Source organism: Pristiophorus japonicus, unplaced genomic scaffold (assembly GCF_044704955.1).
Source record: "Pristiophorus japonicus isolate sPriJap1 unplaced genomic scaffold, sPriJap1.hap1 HAP1_SCAFFOLD_29, whole genome shotgun sequence".
In the NCBI taxonomy this organism is placed as follows: domain Eukaryota; kingdom Metazoa; phylum Chordata; class Chondrichthyes; family Pristiophoridae; genus Pristiophorus; species Pristiophorus japonicus.
The window spans coordinates 3823014-3838415 of record NW_027252668.1 but is presented as its reverse complement, the minus strand read 5'-3'; the positions used below and the strand labels follow the sequence as shown (position 1 = coordinate 3838415).

The 15402-nt window shown below is 47.1% G+C and overlaps 1 long non-coding RNA gene across 4 annotated transcripts in view; it reads right to left on the bottom strand.

Moving 5' to 3' along the window:
- LOC139248294 (uncharacterized) overlaps window positions 1-15402 on the bottom strand; it is a 214279-nt gene that overhangs the window by 15735 nt on the left and 183142 nt on the right. The window contains exons 1-2 of one of the 4 annotated variants that reach the window (XR_011591045.1): window positions 4848-4926; window positions 3013-3101 (exon numbers count right to left, since the gene is read on the bottom strand). The exons of 2 other annotated variants lie outside the window; for them this stretch is intronic. This is a non-coding gene — a long non-coding RNA (uncharacterized lncRNA). Of the gene's footprint in view, window positions 1-3012; window positions 3102-3662; window positions 3780-4847; window positions 4927-15402 lie in introns of those variants that run through there. One more of the 4 variants, XR_011591047.1, reaches the window with a different exon arrangement.

Here is a 15402-nt window from a genome sequence, read left to right as displayed (position 1 = left end):
ATCACGCCCGGCAACCAAATTTTAATTTGATTTTATGTTTTAAAGTTTAATTTGTTTTAATTGCCGGTGCTTTTAGTGTCCCCCTTCCCTTTTATAGGGGGCACTGGGGAAAAAATGTGATTTTAGTGCCCAAAAAAAAACCAAAAAAAAAGAAAAACACAAAAAAAAAGGAAAAAAAAAGTGCCTTGTAAATGTCTGGTGTGTCATCCAGGTCGGGTGGCATGGTTTAATGTTTTATGTTTTTACAGGTAGACTCTAAAAGAGTTTCATGCACAAGGACCCCCAGGTCCCTCTGCACGCAACATGTTGTAATTTCTCCCCATTCAAATAATATTCCCTTTTACTAATTTTTTTTCCAAGGTGGATGACCTCACATTTTCCAACATTGTATTCCATCTGACAAACCTTAGCCCATTCACTTACCCTCTCTAAATCTCTTTGCAGCCTCTCTGTATCGTCTACACAACCCGCTTTCCCACTAATCTTTGTGTCATCTGCAAATTTTGTTACACTACACTCTGTCCCCTCTTCCAGGTCATCTATGTATATTGTAAACAGTTGTGGTCCCAGCACCGATCCCTGTGGCACACCACTAACCACTGATTTCCAACCCGAAAAGGACCCATTTATCCCGACTCTCTGCTTTCTGTTAGCCAGCCAATTCTCGATCCATGCTAATACATTTCCTCTGACTCCGCGTACCTTTATCTTCTGCAGCGACCTTTTGTGTGGCACCTTATCGAATGCCTTTTGGAAATCTAAATACACCACATCCATCGGTACACCTCTATCCACCATGCTCGTTATATCCTCTATGTGAGTGTGGGGTTTAATATATACCTATCAGTTTCTGGTATGTGAGTGTGGGGTTTAATCTGCACCTGTCAGTTTCTGGTATATGAGTGTGGGGTTTAATCTGCACCTGTCAGTTTCTAGTATATGAGTGTGTATTTTATCTGTCCCTGTCAATCTGTGGTGTATAAGTGTGGGTTTAATTTGTATATGTCAGTTTCTGGTATATGAGTGTGGGATTTAATCTGCAGCTTTCAGTCTCTGGTATGTGAATGTGTGTTTTAATCTGTACAAGTAAGTTTCAGGTATGTGAGTGTGTGTTGCATCTGTACCTGTCAATTTCTGGTGTCTGAGAGTGGGTTTTAATCTGTACCTGTCAGTTTCTGGTAGATGAGTGTGGTGCTTAATCTGTACCTGTCAATTTCTGGTATGAGTGTGTATTTTATCTGTCCCTGTCAATCTGTGGTATGAGTGTGGGTTTAATTTGTATATGTCAGTTTCTGGTATTTGACTGTGTTTTATCCTCTACCTGTCAGTTTCTGGATGTGAGTGTGGGATTTATTCTGTACCTGTCAGTTTCTCGTATATGAGTGTGGGGTTTAATCTATACCTTTTAGTCTCTGTTATGTGAATGTGTGTTTTAATCTGTAGAAGTTTCAGGTATGTGAGTGTGTCTTGCATCTATACCTGACAGTTTCTGGATGTGAGTGTGGGTTTTATTCTGTACCCGTCAGTTTCTGGTACGTGTGTGTGGGTTCATTCTGTTCAAGTCAGTCTCTAATTTGCCAGTGTGGGTTTATTCAGTACTTGTCAGTTTCGGTTTTGAGTGTGTATTTTATTCTGTACCTGTCAATCTCTGATATGAGATATCTGATTTTAACATGTATCAGTCAGTTTCTGATATGTGAGTGTGCATTTAATCTGTACCTGTCAGTTTCTGGTTTAACCTGTACCTGTCAGCTTCTATGTATGATACATGAATGTATACTGTATGTGTCTCTGATATGCGAGTGTGTGTATATTTCTCCAACGATCAGATTTAGGTATGTGTGTGGGGGTTCAATCTGTGTCTCTCAGTTTCTGGTGTGTTACTCTGGGTTGAATCTGAACCTCTTGGTCCTGCAATTTGGGTCTGTGTTTTCGACTGTATCTGTCAGTTCCTGCTATATGAGTGGGGATTTACTCTGTATCTGCCTGTCTCTGGTATGTGAACATGAATATCTGGTTTATGTTCTACCTGAATTTGCCTGATATGTGAGTAAAGGTTTTACCTTTCTGATAGGCGTGTGTGGGTTTCACTCTGCATCTGCCAGTTTATGAGATGGTAATATGTCTTTAGCTCAGAAACTGTCAGATTCTGCAATGCAAGTATCAGTTTTACTTTTTACCTCTGTTTTCTGACATGTGACTCTGGGATTTACACTCTACCTGTCACTCTCTGGTGTGGAGTTTACTCTGTATGTGTCACTTTCATCTATGTGGTTGTGGGTTGTATACTGTATCTGTCAGTCTATGGTACGGGAGTGTGGGTTTTATTCTGCACCTGGCATTTTCTGGTATGTTCGAGGTGGCTTAATACTGAACCTCTCCTTTCCTGATATGTGATTATTGATTTTGCTCTGTACCCGTCAACTTCTGATATGCGAGTACAGTTTTTACTTTATAACTTCTAATTTAAGGGATGTGATTGTGTGTTTTATTCTCTAACTGCCTGTTTCTGGCAAGTGAGTGTGGGTGTTTAATCTACATGTCAGTTTGATCTGTTTCAATGGTGATTCTACTGCTCCATGTAAGATTCACAATGTAACTCTGGTACTGTGGATCACTGTGGGACTGACTGCTTCTGCTGCCTGTGATAATAGGATTGAGGCCAGTTCTGTGTCTCTGCGCTCTGTGAGTGATAATGTACTTACTGTGTGTGAGAAGGAGCTGCCTGCACTGGTTGACAGTCCGTGTATGCCAGCAGTGTGGATTGACACTGTGTCAGTGTCTATATGTTCCTGTGTTTGTGAGTAAGTGAGTGAAAATGGATCTGTCTCTCAGTGTGATATGTTTGGACTTTGAAACAACATCTTATTGTACTGCTCCAAGTGACTGTGGGATTCATAATGTAACTCTGGAAATTCGGATCATTGTAGGACTGACAGCTTCTGCTGCCTATGACAATAGGATTGAGACCAGTTTTGTGTCTCTGCGCTCTGTAAGTGATAATATACTTACTGTGAGTGAGAAGGAGCTGACAGCACTGTTCCTTGTGTTCCAGGTGGAGGAAAGATCACATTTATTCAGGCTCAGTGAAGTACTTCTCTCTGAGAGTAATAATACGAGAACAATATATTAGTTATGATATGGACAGGTGAGTGGGAGAATATAAAAAATAAAGTTATAATTAACATGTTTGTTTATAATAAAGTAAAGTATCTGGAGAGGGGAAACCGCAATACAAACAGTGTCATTGTCTGACCTCACTGCAGTACAGTGACACTGAGATTCTCCACATCTGGTGTGTAGGACAGTTCTATAGTAAGTTATCAGCATCCAGACACAACCCAAACCCAGCACTGGTCCATGAATAGGACCACCCGATTGGAACAGTCCAGGTTTATATCTCCCACTCCCATGGGACTACTTGTAAAATTCTGAATCACTTCCTGGAATATAACGACAGTAACTGGGCTGTACAACAATTGTTTTCAGTCTATTGAAACCGAGTTGAGGGCCTGTGTAGTTAACAGAATGTCACAGAGTCCAGATCCTGATGTATCTGAGGGAGCGACAGGCTCTCGATCACCAGCAACACGGTTCTGGACAACTCACTGCACCAAAACAAAATAACCGATGCTTGAAATGTCTTCTCCCACACTCCTCACCTGGTGTCTGCAATAGATGCACTTTGTGAAACTCCTCACATCCTCACCGTCAGGCTGTGTTTCCACTGTTCACTGTCCAAGAACAACAGACACGGTGAGATTGGAACTGAATCAGGAACATTCACTACTGATTTGGGGGAAGAAAGCAGCAATGATTTGAAAGAGCGAGGTGATTTACTTTCACTTTTACCTCACGCTGTATACACAACTATTTTAGTAAAACAATAAATCAAGTGCCCCCTTATTAAAGGGGCATTAAAACAGACAAATTAAACTTTGGCATTAAATGGATCAAATTAAAATTTGGTTCCTGGGGGTAATGATGTACTCCAGTCCCTCTGGCGCCCACCTCTCACGGAAGGCCACGAGCGTACCGGTGAACACCGCGTGCTCTATCTCCAGGGACACCCTGGCATGAACATAACCGCGGAAGAGAGGCAGGCAGTCGGGCTGAACACCCGCTCGACCGCCCGTGGCCTGGACCGGTTAATGGCTACCTTGGCCATGCCCAGGAGCAGTCCTACGAGGAGGCCTTCCGATCTGCCCGCTCCCCTCCGCACAGGGGGCCCAAAGATCAGGAGCGGGGGACTGAAGTGCAAACGATTAACGAGTGTCATCCTTATGCAGGAGCATTAAGCAAACTCTACCAAGTAACGTTCATTGGTTCATGTGCAACGGCCTGCGGAGAACCATGAGATGCTACTGTAAGTACTGCTTACAACCAGAGTCATCAGAGGACCATTTTATCCTCAAGTAGAAAGTAAGAGACTGTCCACACACAGCCCGAGAATGGCCTCTCCCTTCCCCCACTCACTCCATGTTCCGGAACTAGTTCCTGCTCCACTCTGCCTCTGACAAACAAACAGCCCCCGACGGAACTAAACCAGGAACGTTCAGTCCTGGTTAGGAGAGAGAAAGCAGCAATGATTGTAAACAGCAGATTCTGCCCATTCTGTCTCCCTTCCCCCTGGACACACACTGTCCACACACAGCCCGAGAATGGCCTCTCCCTCCCCCGACTCTCACCACGCACTGACACTGGTTCTTGCTCCACTCCGCCCCTTACACACAGCCCCCGACTCCCCCTGAACTCCCCCCGGACTCAGTGCCGGTCTCTGAGCCCATCTGCGGACACGCTCCCAAAGCGCTGCGCTGCTGTAAGGAGGCTGCTGCTCGCTGCCTTACCCCGGGGCCGCGGGCTCTCCATTCCCGGCTGTTTGAAACCATCTTCTTCCGCTCACTGAGTGAATGGCGATCACAGGCAGGACTGGGGGAGGGGAGGGCGCATGCGCTCTTCTGCTCACTGGGAATCGACACACAGGGGGCGGGGCTGAGCCGCGCATGCGCAGTTCTCTAATAATTCGGTCTGTAAAAATCAAAGTGCACTTTACCCAATTTATTTTTTATCAGAATCTGACAAAGGAACTGGGCCTGGGGGGAAAGGACAGAGAATGATTAAAGCTGGGAGCCTTGTCCCTTGGAGATGCTCAATTTGGGATCATTCCGTGCAGGGTGTTTCTCTCTCCATGAGCCCGTCTTCACAAAGCAATCCTGCAGAAACATCGGAGGGACGAGGGAGTGGGAGTGTTTGCTGGGACCGTGCAGGAGTTAATATCTGTCAGAAACAGTCCGAGATTAGTTTAACACTCTCACTGTGAGTAATATCGAAGTGTACAATCAAGAGGTTATAGGTAGGGAGGAACTTATTACAATCACTGTCACTAATGAAGTAGTACTCGGTAAAATAATGGGACTAAAGGCGGACAAGTCCCCTGGACCTGATGGCTTACATCCTGTGGTCTTAAGAAATGTGGCTGTAGAGATAGTGGATGCATTGTTTGTAATCTACCAAAATTCCCTGGATTGTGGGGAGGTCCTAGCAGATTGGAAAATTGCAAATGTTCAAAAAAGGTGGCAAACAAAAAGCAGGAAACTATAGACCAGTTAGCCGAACATCTATTGTTGTGAAAATGCTGGAGTCCAGTATTAAGGAAGCAGTAGCATGACATTTGGAAAAGCATGATTCAATCAAACAGAGTCAGCATGGTTTTATGAAAGGGAAATCATGTTTGATAAATTTGGTGGAGGTCTTTGAGGATGTAACAAGCACGGTAGATAAGGGGCAGCCTGTGGATGTGGTGTATTTGGATTTCCAGCAGGCATTCGATAAGGTGCCACATAAGTGGTTACTGCACAAGATAAAAGCTCATGGGATTGGGAGCAATATATTAGCATGGACAGAGAATTGGCTAACTAACAGAAAACAGAGAATCAGGATAAATGGGTCATTTTATGGTTGGCAAACAGTGATGAGTGGGGTGCCACAGGGATCGGTGCTGGGTCCTCAACTATTTACAATCAATATTAATGACTTGGATGAACGGGCCGAGTTTAATTTAGCCAAGTTTGCTGATGATACAAAGATGGGTGGGAAAGCAAATTGTGATGAGGACACAGTAGATATGCAAAGGGATCTCGACAGGCTAAGTGAGTGTGCAAACATTTGGCAGATAAGAGCATAAGAAATAGTAGCAGGAGAAGGCCATATGGCCCCTCGAGCCTGCTCCGCTATTTAATACAATCATGGCTGATCCAATCATAGACTCAGGTCCACTTCCAGATGGAATATAATGTGGAAAAATGAGAGGTTATCCATTTTGGCAGAAATAATAGAAAAGAAAATTATAATTTAAATGGAGAAAAATTGCAACGTGCAGCAGTACAGAGAGCCCTGGGGGTCCTTGTACATGAAACACAAAAAGTTAGTATGCAGGTACAGCAAGTAATCAGGAAGTCAAATGGAATGTTGGCCTTTATTGCAAGGGGGATAGAGTCTAAAAGCAGAGAAGTCCTGCTGTACAGGGTATTGGTAAGGCCACACCTGGAGTACTGTGTACAGTTTTGGTCTCCGTATTTAAGGAAGGATATACTTACATTGGAGGCTGTTCAGAGAAGGTTCACTCGGTTGATTCTGGAGATGAGGGGGTTGACTTATGAGGATAGATTTGAGTAGGTTGGGTCTGTACACATTGGAGATCAGAAGAATGAGAGGTGATCTTATTGAAACCTATAAGATAATGAGGGGGCTTGACAAGGTGGATGCAGAGAGGATATTTCCACATGGGGCAACTAAAACTAGGTTACATAGTCTTAGAATAAGGGGCCGCCCATTTAAAATTAGGATGAGGAGGAATTTCTTCTCTCAGAGGGTTGGAAATCTATGGAATTATCTGCCCCAGACAACTGTGAAGGCTGTGCCATTGAATATATTTAAGGTGGCGATAGATTTTTGAGCGATAAGGGAGTAAATAGTTATGGGGAGGGGGCAGGGAAGTGGAGCTGAGTCCATGATCAGATCAGCCATGATCTTATTGAATGGCAGAGCAGGCTCGAGGAGCCAAATGGCCTACTCCTGTTCCGATTTGTTATGTTCTTATGGCCCTGAGCTGCAAGATTGCAGATAGTTCAACAGGCAAGCGAGTGATAAATGTGCGACATTGTTTCTCTCACTCTCTGACACTGTCCCGCAGTGTGGGATTAATAACGCATCCGTCTCTGGTACAATATCAGTGAGAGAGGAGACTGCATCTTCTGTCTCTTTAAAGGGATCTTTCAGAATAAAACGGGACTTCACCGGTCAGTCTGGAGCTGATACTTTGCATATGCCGGTCTTCGGGACAGAAAGAGGCCAGTCTGGGAATGTGGAGGGCCCGAGTTGAATTGGAATCGGAGAGTTAGTGAGGAGAGAGAAACACAGAGAGGCTGGAGGGGCCGGGAGCTGACAGCAGGATGTCTCCTCCCCGTCCGCTCGCTGCCTTTAAGTTGCTCTGTGTCGCCGCCTCTCGTTTCATTTCTGACCCAGCTCTGACTGTCAGAGAGATTTTCCAGAGTCGCGGACATGACTGATACTGCAGCCGCCGAAACGGCTCCTCCTGCCGCCGTCGCTCAAACCAAGGCTCCCAGCAAGAAGAAGAAGGCGGCTCCCCGCTCCGAGCCAGCCGGTCCCAAGTTGGGCGACCAGATCCTCAAGGTTGTGGCCGATGACAAGGATCGCAGGGGAACGTCCCTGGCCGCGATAAAGAAGGCTCTGGCGGCCAAAGGCGTCGATGTGGAGAAGCGCGGCTTCCAGATCAGGTCCAGTATCAAGAAGAATGTGATGAATGGCTCCCTGAAGCAGATCAAGGGCACGGGCGCCTCGGGCTCATTCAAAATCGCGAATACAGATCCCCAGGGGAAAGTGGGAAAGAAGGTGAAGAAGCCAGCAGCCAAGAAATCTCCAGTAAAGAAAGCAGCAGCCACGAAATCTCCAGCAAAGGTAGCAGCAGCCAAGAAAACGAGCACCAAGAAGGCGCCAACAGCAAAAAAAAGACAGTGAAAGGGCCGGCTGGGAAGAAGGCGGCGGCGAAAAAGCTCAAGTGCCCCAAGAAAGTGAAGGCGGCCAAAAAGGTGGAGAACGCGAGGGTCAAGGCCACGCCCAAATCAGCAAAGGTATGGAAAGCAGCGCCCAAAAAGTAAATAAAAAGGCAACTTCTAAACATTTTAACCCAAAAGCTCTTCTCAGAGCCACCCACGACTCTCAGAAAAGGGCGGATCCCGGAATCAAATAATCCCTGTCCCGGGCTCAGATTCCAGATAGAAATCATTGAAAATGACCCCGGGATCCCGAGTGACTCGTTGCCATTGGCTGCACCCCACCACACCCCTCCCCCCGTGTCCGCACCCTCCCCTCCCCCCGTGTCCGCACCCGCCCCTCCCCCAGTGTCTGCACCCACCCCTCCCCCAGTGTGTGCACCCGCCGCTCCCCCAGTGCCTGCACCCGCCCCTCCCCCAGTGTCTGCACCCACCCCTCCCCCAGTGTCTGCACCCACCCCTCCCCCAGTGTGTGCACCCACCCCTCTCCCAGTGTGTGCACCCACCCCTCTCCCAGTGTGTGCACCCACCCCTCTCCCAGTGTGTGCACCCACCCCTCTCCCAGTGTGTGCACCCACCCCTCTCCCAGTGTGTGCACCCACCCCTCTCCCAGTGTGTGCACCCACCCCTCTCCCAGTGTGTGCACCCACCCCTCCCCCAGTGCCTACAATAAAACACAGAGAATGGGATGTCCGGCCCGGGCCTCACTGTAACTGGGGTTTGAGTCCGGCTCCAGTCTCAGTTCCTGGTCATTGTCATTTCACAGATTCAGGGGGAAGAGTCTCTGTGAGACGGTGGGACTGGCGGCGATATCTCGCCTCACAACTCAAACACCAGATTCTCCAAATCAGCTGGAATAAGGTGTTTGTAAAGTGCTGAACCGGTCTGTGAGAGGAGATGGAATAAGGTCTGAGATTGACAGGGAACGGACTATATAGGCAGGAATATTCCTGATTGTTAATTGTACCGGGCCCTTATTTAAAAGCTTCTGGTCCCTGGAAACCTTGAATATGAATTCCGAGTCTGTAAGGGTTTGTGCGGAGCGCTGTGTATCGGTTGTATTGTGGAGAAAACAATTTGAAATTGGCGGTTGCAGAAAGCTGGAGGTGGAGCTGGAAGATCAGAGGCGGCGCTCTGCTCTGTCTCTCAATCTTGATTCTGTCTCCTTCCCTGCCGCGCTCTCTGTTTAATCTCTCACTCTGTCTCCTCCCGTTCCCGCCTCTCTCACTCTGCGCTTTCTCAGTCAGGTCGGGGCCGACTCTATAAAAAAAGGATCCAAGAGCAGTTGGTTCCTCATTCAGCGACAGTTTGAGTGAAGAATCATCATGTTTGGACGAGGTAAAGGAAACATAGAAACATAGAAAATAGGTGCAGGAGTAGGCCATTCGGCCCTTCTAGCCTGCACCGCCATTCAATGAGTTCATGGCTGAACATGCAACTTCAGTACCCCATTCCTGCTTTCTCACCATACCCCTTGATTCCCCTAGTAGTAAGGACTTCATCTAACTCCTTTTTGAATATATTTAGTGAATTGGCCTCAACAACTTTCTGTGGTAGAGAATTCCACAGGTTCACCACTCTCTGGGTGAAGAAATTCCTCCTCATCTCGGTCCTAAATGGCTTCCCCCTTATCCTTAGACTGTGTCCCCTGGTTCTGGACTTCCCCAACATTGGGAACATTCTTCCTGCATCTAACCTGTCTAACCCCGTCAGAATTTTAAACGTTTCTATGAGGTCGCCTCTCATTCTTCTGAACTCCAGTGAATACAAGCCCAGTTGATCCAGTCTTTCTTGATAGGTCAGTCCCGCCATCCCGGGAATCAGTCTGGTGAACCTTCGCTGCACTCCCTCAATAGCAAGAATGTCCTTCCTCAGGTTAGGAGACCAAAACTGTACACAATACTCCAGGTGTGGCCTCACCAAGGCCCTGTACAATTGTAGCAACACCTCCCTGCCCTTGTACTCAAATCCCCTTGCTATGAAGGCCAACATGCCATTTGCTTTCTTAACCGCCTGCTGTACCTGCATGCCAACCTTCAATGACTGATGTACCATGACACCCAGGTCTCTTTGCACCTGCCCTTTTCCTAATCTGTCACCATTCAGATAATAGTCTGTCTCTCTGTTTTTACCACCAAAGTGGATGACCTCACATTTATCCACATTATACTTCATCTGCCATGCATTTGCCCACTCAACTAACCTATCCAAGTCGCTCTGCAGCCTCATAGAATCCTCCTTGCAGCTCACACTGCCACCCAACTTAGTGTCATCCGCAAATTTGGAGATACTACATTTAATCCCCTCGTCTAAATCATTAATGTACAGTGTAAACAGCTGGGGCCCCAGCACAGAACCTTGCGGTACCCCACTAGTCACTGCCTGCCATTCTGAAAAGTCCCCATTTACTCCTACTCTTTGCTTCCTATCTGACAACCAGTTCTCAATCCATGTCAACACACTACTCCCAATCCCATGTGCTTTAACTTTGCACATTAATCTCTTGTGTGGGACCTTGTCGAAAGCCTTCTGAAAGTCCAAATATACCACATCAACTGGTTCTCCCTTGTCCACTCTACTGGAAACATCCTCAAAAACTCCAGAAGATTTGTCAAGCATGATTTCCCTTTCACAAATCCATGCTGACTTGGACCTATCATATTACTTCTTTCCAAATGCACTGCGATGACATCCTTAATAATTGATTCCATCATTTTACCCACTACTGATGTCAGGCTGACCGGTCTGTAATTCCCTGTGTTCTCTCTCCCTCCTTTTTTAAAAAGTGGGGTTACATTGGCTACCCTCCACTCCATAGGAACTGATCCAGAGTCAATGGAATGTTGGAAAATGACTGTCAATGCATCCACTATTTCCAAGGCCACCTCCTTAAGTACTCTGGGATGCAGTCCATCAGGCCCTGGGGATTTATCGGTCTTCAATCCCATCAATTTCCCCAACACAATTTCCCGACTAATAAGGATTTCCCTCAGTTCCTCCTCCTTACTAGACCCTCCGACCCCTTTTATATCCGGAAGGTTGTTTGTGTCCTCCTCAGTGAATACCGAACCAAAGTACTTGTTCAATTGGTCCGCCATTTCTTTGTTCCCCGTTATGACTTCCCCTGATTCTGACTGCAGGGGACCTACGTTTGTCTTTACTAACCTTTTTCTCTTTACATATCTATAGAAACTTTTGCAATCCTCTTAATGTTCCCTGCAAGCTTCTTCTCGTACTCCATTTTCCCTGCCCTAATCAAACCCTTTGTCCTCCTCTGCTGAGTTCTAAATTTCTCCCAGTCCCCTGGTTCTCTGCTATTTCTGGCCAATTTGTATGCCACTTCCTTGGCTTTAATGCTATCCCTGATTTCCCTTGATAGCCACGGTTGAGCCACCTTCACTTTTTTATTTTTACGACAGACAGGAATGTACAATTGTTGTAGTTCATCCATGCGGTCTCTAAATGTCTGCCATTGCCCATCCACAGTCAACCCCTTCAGTATCATTCGCCAATCTATCCTAGCCAATTGACGCCTCATACCTTCAAAGTTACCCTTCTTTAAGTTCTGGACCATGGTCTCTGAATTAACTGTTTCATTCTCCATCCTAATGCAGAATTCCACCATATTATGGTCACTCTTCCCCAAGGGGCCTCGCACAACGAGATTGCTAATTAATCCTCTCTCATTACACAACACCCAGTCTAAGATGGCCTCCCCCCTAGTTGGTTCCTCGACATATTGGTCTAAAAAACCATCCCTTATGCACTCCAGGAAATCCTCCTCTACCGTATTGCTTCCAGTTTGGTTAACCCAATCTATGTGCATATTAAAGTCACCCATTATAACTGCTGCACCTTTATTGCATGCACCCCTAATTTCATGTTCGATGCCCTCCCCAACATCACTACTACTGTTTGGAGGTCTGTACACAACTCCCACTAACGTTTTTTGTCCTTTGGTATTCTGCAGCTCTACCCATATAGATTCCACATCATCCAAGCTAATGTCCTTCCGAACTATTGCCTTAATTTGCTCCTTAACCAGCAATGCTATCCCACCTCCTTTTCCTTTTATTCTATCTTTCCTGAATGTTGAATACCCCTGGATGTTGTGTTCCCAGCCCTGATCATCCTGGAGCCACGTCTCTGTAATCCCAATCACATCATATTTGTTAACATCTATTTGCACAGTTAATTCATCCACTTTATTGCGGATACTCCTTGCATTAAGACACAAAGCCTTCAGGCTTGTTCTTTTATCACCCTTTGTCCTTTTAGAATTTTGCTGTACAGTGGCCCTTTTTGTTCTTTGCCTTGGGTTTCTCTGCCCTCCACTTTTCCTCATCTCCTTTCTGTCTTTTGCTTTTGCCTCCTTTTTGTTTCCCTCTGTCTCCCTGCATTGGTTCCCATCCCCCTGCCATATCAGTTTAAATCCTCCCCAACAGCACTAGCAAACACTCCCCCTAGGACATTGGTTCCGGTCCTGCCAGGTGCAGACCGTCCGGTTTGTACTGGTCCCACCTCCCCCAGAACCGGTTCCAATGCCCCAGGAATTTGAATCCCTCCCTGTTGCACCACTGCTCAAGCCACGTATTCATCTGTGCTATCCTGCGATTCCGACTCTGACTATCACGTGGCACTGGTAGCAATCCCGAGATTACTACTTTGAGGTCCTACTTTTTAATTTAGCTCCTAGCTCCTTAAATTCGTTTCGTAGGACCTCATCCCTCTTTTTACCTATGTCGTTGGTACCAATGTGCACCACAACAACTGGCTGTTCTCCCTCCCTTTTTATAATGTCCTGCACCCGCTCCGAGACATCCTTGACCCTTGCACCAGGGAGGCAACATACCATCCTGGAGTTTCGGTTGCGGCCGCAGAAACACCTATCTATTCCCCTCACCATTGAATCCCCAATCACTATTGCTCTCCCACTCTTTTTCCTGCCCTCCTGTGCAGCAGAGCCAGCCACGGTGCCATGAACTTGGCTGCTGCTGCCCTCCCCTGATGAGTCATCCCCCTCAACAGTACCCAAAGCAGTGTATCTGTTTTGCAGGGGATGACCACAGGGGACTCCTGCACTACCTTCCTTGCACTGCTCTTCCTGTTGGTCTTCCATGCCCTATCTGGCTGTGGACCCTTTCCCTATGGTACGACCAACTCGCTACACGTGATAATCACGTCATTCTCAGCATCGTGGATGCTCCAGAGTGAATCCACCCTCAGCTCCAACTCCGCAACGCGGTCTGTCAGGAGCTGGAGGCGGATACACTTCCCGCACACGTAATCGCCAGGGACACCGGAAGTGTCCCTGAGTTCCCACATGGTACAGGAGGAGCATAACACCCGACCGAGCTCTCCTGCCATGACTTAACCCTTAGATACACTTAAATTGGCAACAACAATGTTAAAAGTTACTCACTGATATAGAAGAGAAAAAAGAAAAACTACTCACTAATCACCAGCCAATCACTTACCCTCTTGGCTGTGACGTCACCTTTTGATTTCTTTCTACTTTTTTGCCTGCACAAGTACGCCTTTTATAGGCTTCTCCACGCACCTCCTCGACGCTGCTCCCGACTGCCGCCGACGGTGGGCCCCGCACTCCCTGCTGTGCCTTTTATAGGCCTCTCCACGCACCTCCTCGACGCTGCTCCCGACTGCCGCCGAGGCAAAGGACTGGGCAAAGGCGAAGCAAAGTGCTCCGTGATAACATCCAGGGCATCACCAAACCCGCCATCCGCCGCCTGGCTCGCCGTGGCGGTGTCAAGCGGATCTCGGGCCTGATCTACGAGGAGACCCGTGGGGTGTTGAAGGTTTTCCTGGAGAATGTCATCAGGGACGCCGTCACCTACACCGAGCACGCCAAGCGCAAGACGGTCACTGCCATGGATGTGGTGTACGCTCTCAAACGCCAGGGCCGCACTCTCTATGGATTCGGCGGCTGAACAACTCCACCCTTTCCACCCAGCACAACACAAAGGCTCTTTTAAGAGCCACCCACCGCCTCACAGAGAGAGCAGTGACCTGGGGATGGGAGTGTGGAGTTTGTTGGGAAATTATTTCAGCTCTTTAATTAAAGGAAAGAAACACTTGGATTTATATAGCGCCTTACACGGCCATCAGACTTCTCAAATTAAGTACTTTTCCAGTGTAGTGGTTGTAGGAATATGGGAATTATTAAATATTCACTATTTTAATGCGATCAGGAACTCCTGGTGTACCGGTCACAATGAGCGGGCGGGGGGGATGCAGTCTCCTTTACCCAGACATGACAGTCTCCGTCTGTTTTGTATTTCTCGGAAGCCAGTCGCCCTCTATATTAAATCACTGATCCGAATATCGGCTAACAGCAAACATGCGGCACTGTTTGAAAATCCACACTTCTAGATGGTTAAGCTTATAACTAAGAACGTCTGAGGCTCATTTCTGATAAGAAAACTTCCAGCTTAATTATAGTGAAGTATGTTAAATTAAATCTGGGACAGTTGTTATCCACAGAACAGAAAGCAGCCCTTTCACAGATACTGTGGGTGGCTCTGAAAAGAGCCTTTGGGTTATTAGATTAAATCCTGTCCGCTTTACTTGCTCTTTGCCGCACTGGCGGTTTTCTTGGGCAGCAGCACAGCCTGGATATTAGGCAGCACCCCGCCCTGAGCGATGGTCACCTTTCCCAGCAACTTGTTGAGCTCCTCGTCGTTCCGGATGGCCAGCTGCAGGTGTCTGGGGATGATGCGGGTCTTCTTGTTGTCGCGGGCCGCGTTGCCGGCCAGCTCCAGGATTTCAGCGGTCAGATACTCGAGCACAGCAGCCATGTAGACCGGGGCTCCGGCACCCACACGCTCAGCGTAGTTTCCCTTTCGCAGATGCCTGTGAACACGGCCCACAGGGAACTGCAGTCCGGCCCGCGAGGAGCGAGACTTGGCCTTGGCCCGAACTTTACCACCGGTTTTTCCTCTACCAGACATTTCCACAATCCACACGTTCAGAGAAAGAATGAGAAACTCCTCCCACATCTGCCTTTCTTATACCTTCTGGAGGAATGCAGGGAGCGAATTTGTGATTGGTCGCTCGGTGGTTAATTTCATTGGTCTTTTCAGGTGACCAATCACAGTCTGTTTAGCCCACCAATGAAAGTAGGGCGGAAATTACTGTCCAACAGTCAGAATAACGATTTTTAATTCAAAAACCCCGCCAAGAAATTTTAAAATAGCGGATTATGTTAATATAAATTCACCATTAGTCAAATATTTCCCAACACGTTTTAATTAATTTTGTCTTTTACATATTCCCCTTGCAAGTTCCAGGCTGTTACAATCAGGATTAAATT